The sequence below is a fragment of the Pteropus vampyrus genome, unplaced genomic scaffold (genome assembly GCF_000151845.1).
Source record: "Pteropus vampyrus isolate Shadow unplaced genomic scaffold, Pvam_2.0 Scaffold244, whole genome shotgun sequence".
Lineage (NCBI taxonomy): Eukaryota > Metazoa > Chordata > Mammalia > Chiroptera > Pteropodidae > Pteropus > Pteropus vampyrus.
Genome location: NW_011889025.1, coordinates 4,944,616 through 4,952,776, shown reverse-complemented (window position 1 = coordinate 4,952,776; position 8,161 = coordinate 4,944,616).

Here is an 8,161-nt window from a genome sequence, read left to right as displayed (position 1 = left end):
AAATGGCCAACAAATATTTCAAAAGATGCTCAACATCACTAGCTATTAGGAAAATGCATATCAAAACCACAATGAGATACTATCTCACACCTGTTAGAATAGCTATAATCACAGGACAAGTAATAACAAATGTGGAGAGGATGTGGAGAAAAAGAACCCTTATATACTGCTGGTGGGACTGCGAATTGGTACAGCCACTATGGAAAACAGCATGGAGCTTCCTCGAAAGACTAAGAATTTATCTACCACATGATCCAGCAATCCCTGTGCTGGGTATTTACTCCAAAGACTTGAAAACCCATATCCGAAAAGATATTTGCACACTGATGTTCAGAGCAACATTATTCACGATGCCAAGATATGGAAGCAACTGAAGTATCCTACGATAGGTGATTGACTAAAGAATCTGTGGTACATATATACAATGGAATATTCCTCAGACATAAGAAAAGATTAAATACTGCCATTTGAGACAACATGGATGGACCTCACGATAATCAAGCTAAACGAAGCAAGCCAGACAGAACAAGTTGAAAATCACATGATATCATTTATATGTGGGATATAAACCTAAAAGCAATAAATGAGCAGGACAAACAGAGACTCATGGACATGGACTATAGACTAGTGGTTACCAGAGTGTAGCGGGTAGTGGGGATGGAGGAGGTAGATGGGGAAAAAGAGTTCAAATATGTGATGACAGAAAGAAATCTAACTATGGGAGGTAAACGCAGAGTATAAATATATATGTGCCTTACGGTTAAAGTGTACAGCTGGAACTCATTGGATTTTGTTAACCAATGTCATCATTAAAAAATAAACAAAAAAATAACAGAGAACTAATTTCAAATAGTATCACATCCCAATTTTTATAGATCAATTTTGCATATTGCCAAAAATACAAATGGCTTCATAAAAAGGGAAACAAAAGCGATTATCTTTCCTAATATGATAAAACAAGTTTTGTCCTGAATTTCATATGTTAAGGTAATCTTTATATGAAATGGAATAGAATATAAAATAACATCATTTATTGTCAACAGGAAGAATACTTTTTGGTGAAAGATTTATTGTGTGTCTGTGGGATAATATGTGTTTGCATGTGTTCTGATTAGCATACTACTATGTATTTCAGTGCTGTAGAAATCATTCAAAAATTTTTGAAAGGCATCAGAAGGCTTTCCATGATAACGGGTTAGTATGGTAGGCAAACTTCTAATTACCCCAATGACCCTCACCATTGCATAATTTCTTCCCTTTTAAGTGTGACTAGAACATGAAAATATGAGCTATCACTCCTATGAATTTGTTGCTTTATATGGCAAAAGAGATTATCCAGGTGGACCTAATCTCATCCCATTAGTGCTTTAAAAACAGATGATTTTCTCTGGCTTGTAAGTTAAGGGGCTGTCAGTGAAATTGGAGCATGAAAAAGATTCTATATGCAGTTGTTGGCTTTGAAGATGGAGGGGCCATGTGAAAAGTGAAGTGGGCTGTCTCTAGTATCAGAGAGCAGCCTCCAGCTGACAGCCAGCAACTAAGTAGGGACCTCAGTCCTACAAACTTAAGGAACAGAATTCAATCAACAACTTTGCTGAGCATGGGAGCAGATCCTTCTCTAGAGCCTCTAGATAAGAACTTGGCCCAGCAGACATATTGACTTCAGTCTTTTTAGATCTTAAGCAGAAAACCCAGGTGAAGGCCCTGGACATCTGACCTACAGAACTGTGAGGTAATAAATGGATGTTGTTGTAAGCCACTAAATTTTTGGTAATTTGTTACACAATAATAGAAATCTGATACCGATAGTAATACAGTTAATATAAGAGGTATAGGAAAATGACAAATTATTATAGTGGTAGAGACATGAGCAAATAAGGATCAAAGTGTGATGAGTAGGAATGATTACGAGTTATCAAGAAACTTAAAAAAAGTAAAGATGATGGTATGAGCAAAAGTGGTCTCAGAAGAATGATAAGAAGAGAACACAGATGAAGAACAAATATAGAAAGTGAAGGCTTGTGTTCTTTGTTAGGTGAAACTATTTCTTCCCTATCAGAGAAAATGGGTTCATACTTATTTACAACATTTACATTTTAATTTATTTAATTAATTTTTCTGGTATTTTTCTAGATAGAAATGGGAGAATTAAGCTTAAAATTTTCTAAAGATACATTATAATGGATAAGAAAGTTTGATGGACAAATTAGAACTTGCACACTGCCACAATTCATTTTAATAGAAAAGCTTTAATGGATTTGAACAAGCGTGAACAGAGCTGAATTAAATTTATGCTAAAAGAAAAGGAGAAGATTGGGACAGAAAAAATGGCGTAGATGATAGAGGCTTTGTTCATTCTTGTTGCAACCACATCAGAGTTGTGACAGATACAAGGAATTTATCAATACTGAGCCAGTATTACAAGAAATGTTGGAAGGACTTCTTTTAAGAAGAAAAACCATGTATCAAAAACAAGAATAAAGAATGGTAATAACTACATATCTATTAACAATTATCTCAAATGGAAAAAAATAAACTGCTCCAACCAAAAGATAGAGTGGCTGAATGGGTAAGAAAACAAGACACCTACATATGCTGCCTACAAGAGACTCACTTCAGATTAAAAGACACACACAGACTAAAAGGAAGGGAATTGGAAAAAGATATTGCCTTAATGGACCTAGAGGGTCTTGTGTTGAATGAAACAAGTCAGATTGAGAAAAACAAACATCACATGATTTCATATATATGTGCAATCTAAAGAATGAAATAAACAACCACAACAAAAATGGAAATAAACTCATAGATACAGAGAATATTTTCAGGGCTACTAGATGAGAGGAGGTTTGGTGGGATGGCAAGAAAGGGCAAAGGGATTAAGAAGTACAAATGAATAGTTACAAAATAGACATGGAGATATAAAAAGTGTAGCATAACGAAAATAGTTAATAATGTTGTAATAAATATGTAGTGGGGGGAAGAAGGGTACTAGATTTAATGGGGCAATCACTTTGTGAGTTACATAGATCTCTAATCACTATGCGATACAACTGAAACTAATATATTACTGTTTGCCAACTATAACTGAAAAAAATTAATTGAATTCTACAATGTAAATACGAGCAACTAATTGTCTATTATACTTCAATAAAGTCAGAAAAAAAGCAGAAGACACTTTATTTGAACTGATGCAGACTAATAAGTCAAGTGATCAAGTCAGTATATTATTAGATTGGTGGCACAAAGTAAAATGAAAATATTAGAAAACCCCACATTTTAGTATAAAGAATCAGGTGAAACACTGATGGATCCAAAGTAAGTAAACAGGAAATTGATCCCATATTGCACAGACTGAACTTCCTCTGAGACTATAGATAACAAATATAACCTACTAAAGAAAGATTCTCAGAAATTAAAACTCAGAACCATCAGATTATGAAAAGAAAATTTCTGAATAGGCCATAATTGTTATTGAAACATTAAGGCAATTAAAATCTTAAATATAAGGAAAGGCAAAGAGATGATGGCTTCCTAGGATAATGTCATAAAACTTTAAATATCTCCTATACTCTAAACTACTCAAAGGATTAGAATGATTATTAAGTGTTTAAATCCCCTCTTGCAGTAAAACCTTGTAGAAAACCATTAATAAGCCACTACTATGAGCAAGACAGTTTTTCTTGTCTTTAGGGTTCATATAATTAGAGGGGAAATGTTAGGCACACAGAGAATTAATACTCTAAGGAAATAGAAGATGAACGAGAAGTATTATCAACATTGTACAGTTTTGTCAATAATCATCAAATCCCTCTCTTCTTGTGTTGTCAATCTTTAACAGAATCCAAAAGAATGAAAATGGAACCACTTTCAACTTGAATTTAACATAAATTTAAAAAAATAAAAACCTGTTATACATGTATTTTCATTCAGTTTTGATCCTGTAACTTCTATTATGGTCCATTTTTGTGGACTTGGTCAAAAAAGAAAACATTGTTTTCATAGTTTTTAATCTTATTTTCCACACCCAAATGGTATAGGTAAACACTATACTTCATTTCATGTTTTCAGTAACACACATGAGACTTCCTTTCTTTCTGTAAATACTTATTATTGGTTTCTCAGTAAATCTGAAGCATCATCTTATTAGGTGCTATTGATTAGATACAGATTTTATTTACAAGCAGAGGTGAAAAGAAGAAGAGTAAAGCAGATTCAGGTAGAGCCTAGAAGTCACTATTTTGCAAGGAATGATGGATGACCTGACTGCTGCAGTTAACAAGAGGCACCAGTGAATCAAATTTTATCTCATCCTTTAGAGAATGTATATATTTTCATTTATTCTAGAGTGCTTAGGGATGTGGTCTTACTTGAAGTCAGAGAGGGTGACTAATACCTATATAATTCTGTTCAATACTGTATAATGCTCATTTATAGGACTTTAAAAATTGACCCATATATTAACAGCATGCTACTTGAGCAAAACCATTTCATTACTGACATTTATTTGTTTCCTAGTGTGAATATATGATACTTGCTATAAAAGAAAAGAGGAAAGTTTGGTAACGCAAATCTTAAGGTATAATTAAACGGGAAGTATGACACTAGGCTACACTGCAACTCATTATTTTTCTTGTTTTTTTTAATTTTATTTTATTAATTTTTTTTATTTCTTATCATACTGTCATTTGTCTTTGGAACTGAAATGTGTCTCCTGGAGGCAGCATATGGTTAGATTTTGTTTTTTTGATCCAATGTGCAACTCTGTGCCTTTTTATTGGGGAGTTCAGTCCATTTACATTTCAGGTGATTATTGAAATTTGAGGTCTTCTTATATTCATTTTATCCTTTGCTTTCTGGTGGCTTGAGGTTTCCATTGCTTCCTTGTCCTTGTGTTTCTGTTTTCTTTATTTTGGTTGGCTTTTGTGGGTTTTGCCTCTGGTTCTTCTTGTTTTATGCTATATACTTCAGTTCTGAATCCTTGGTTTGTGGTTACCATTACGGATATGAAAAGGATAGGTATTTGTATACAGTCGTCCATTTTCTTCTGCACGTGCCTTATCTCCATTCCCTTATGCAAGTTTGGATCTTTGAATCCTCCCCTTTTCAGTCATTGTTTTCTCAATTTGTCCCTATGTATTCTGAACGTTCATTACGCTCTTGTAATAGCAATTCTCTTCTTATTATTTAAGCTTATAATGCCCTATTCTTAGTAATGGTTGCACTCCTCTGCTTCTATCTGCCTGTTAGTCACTTTATTCCTAATTATATGTGGGGTTTTTTTTGGCATTTTGTTTTAGGTGAGTTGACCCCTTTCAGTTTTTCCTGTAGTACAGGCCTCATAGTGGAGAGTTCCCTGATTTTTTGTATGTCTGAAAAAGTCTTTATTTCTCTTTCATATCTAAAGGAGAGCTTAGCTGGATACATTATTCTTGGCTGGTAGTTTCTTTCACTTAATAGTTTGAATATTTGATTCCACTCTTTTGTGGCTTGTAACGTTTGTGCTGAGAAGTCTGACGATAATCTAATGGGTCTTCCCTTATGAGTTACTCTCTTCTTTTCCCTGGCTGCCCTGAGAATTCTGTCTTTGTTGTTGATTTTTTATAATTTTAATATAATGTATCTTGGAGAAGGCTTTTTTTGGGTTGAGCTAATTGAGTATTCTGTTGTCTTCTTGAATTCCAAGCTCTAGTTCATTCCTTAGATTTGGGATATTCTCATCAACTATTTGTCTAAAAGTTCTTTCTTATCACTGCTCCTTTTCTTCCCCTTAGAGAATACCCATTATTCTTATGTTTCCTCTCTTGATGGTATCAGCTGGTTCTTGTATTTCTCTTTCATTATTTTTCATTCTTCAGTTTCTTTCTTCTGCCTTCTGATTTATTTCTAGATTTCTCTCTTCCATATCACTAATCCTTTCCTTCATTTTGTCGACTCTATTTCCCAAGCTTGCTATTTCATTTTTCAACTCTTGTAGTGTGTTCTTCAGCTCCAGAAGTTCTACTTGGTTCTTTTTTAGGGTTTCAATCTCCTTGCTAAAGAACTCATTCTCAATTATAGAAGACTACATTGTTGGTAGAACAGAGGGCCAAAAACAACCTAGGATTGTTCCACAGCTTCCAATTTGTCATTCATTCAGGCTTTGTAAATAATCTAAAGACTCAACCTTCAGAAATATAAAATTATTTTTTTAAAAAACGGTATAGTTACAATGGCATTTATAATTTTTTATTTGTTTCTACAAAAAGTTAGTCCTCCAGGAAAGAAAGTCTCAACAATTTTTATATGAAGAAAGAAATATTCTGCTCTAATACTGTTAATTTATTTGTATGCTTAAGCCCCCCAAAATCACTCAGTATTCAGTGGTGACATCGGCATTAATATATGTTTTTGAATTATTCTGCAAAGCAGGCACATTTTTCTATCTCAACTGAGATTCTAGTATCGTTGTTTGAGAAAACTTTTAGGTGTCAGTACTATTTTATTAGGGAGAGAGGTCCTTAACTATATCTTGGAGGAAATACAAAATATACGTCTACTCTTGATCCTGAGAAACATTGAACATTTTATTAATATCACATATGCTCTTTATTTCACCATAAAAACATCACAGCATTCTTTACAGGATAAATTTAAAGTCCACTGGAAAAACACTATCATTTGTAACAGGAATATTTTGGAAATTTTTAAGATTTCATAAATATTGAGATAAGGCAAAAATCTGAAAATATTCATTGCATACATATATCTAGAGACATATTTGGATAATTGCAAGCATTCAAGGTGCTAAATAAATTCTGTAGCTATGCAGAAGACAGTTCATTTAATAAGAAGAAAAATTTCCCAAAGTATCATGTATAATCTAAAAATTGTGATTTTATTTCATGATGAAAAAATTAAACTATTAGTAAACATTGCAAGAGAGATACATTGAACTGGATCAACTGTGACGGAGAGATAAAACTATATTTGTTGAGAAAATAAATTATTTCAAGAAGTAGCAAATTCTTACATCTAAAAATGAATCATCTTGCTCACTATATTGTTCCCAATCTGTGTATTTCTCACAAATTGTCTTGAGTTGGCTGTGATTTCTAAAGTGACTAATTTGAGAAATGGCCTAAAAGGAGTGAAAAAGGAATGAAAATTTATTAAAAATGACTGGGCTAGACTACATTTATAAAACAAAACAAAACAAAAAAAATAGATGAGGTAGTTAAGTATGTAAAATTGTGTTCAGTGGGAAACAATATTGTCCCTCTGAATTCTCTGTATACTTTTTGTTAGATATTTCTACTCTAAACTGTTCAATATTTAGTTGTGGAATAAAATAAACAAACTTAGAACACATGTGTAATTTATTTTAAGTGTTCATAATAATAACATGTGGAAATTGCTTGTAAATGGAAACCAAGGAAAAAATAAAGAATAAAATAAATGTTTCCTCGAGCTTCAAGAGAAGGAAAAATAACCATTTCATTAGTTATGTTTTTTTGTTTTTCTGTTTTGTTTTGTTTTGTTTTGTTTTTTAGATGAATAGCATGAACTTGCCAAGGAAAAGATAGGTGGAGCAATTCCAAAATCTGAGACAGAAAGAACCAAAGAACCAAAGATTTTTCTAAAACTTTCAGAAAAAAAATGTAAAATTTGATTGCTAATTATAATTATGTTTTGGCAAAAATAACATTTTTTTCTAATACTATTTCCCTATTTTTTCATAGAAAAAATAACTAAGTTTCAGACATAAGATGTCACATACTGTACAAAAAATAACATTTTCTCATTGGGATTAATTTTTTTCTTTTTTCTCTTTGTTTTTATTTTCAATGGTAACACCTTCTACCTTTACTGCCAACTTCAAATATTCATCTTATTATCTCATAGTAGGGAAAAATTGTTAATTGCTAACAGTGAATAACTATAGCATTACAATATTTTAGTCTGTCAATTGTAACTAAATATTTCAATGAATTCATCCCAATTTTTTCTAGTACTTCCACCCTGATTACAATCAGGCTGGCACTAACAAGAGACTTTAACTTGTAGCTAGAATGAAGGGAAAGTTGCTGACCTTGCTACTTTCTATTTTTCTTAATTACTCAGACACCAAGAACTGCTATTTTCTTTAAAAAGAAGGATGATCAAGCAAGTACAATAGAGATAT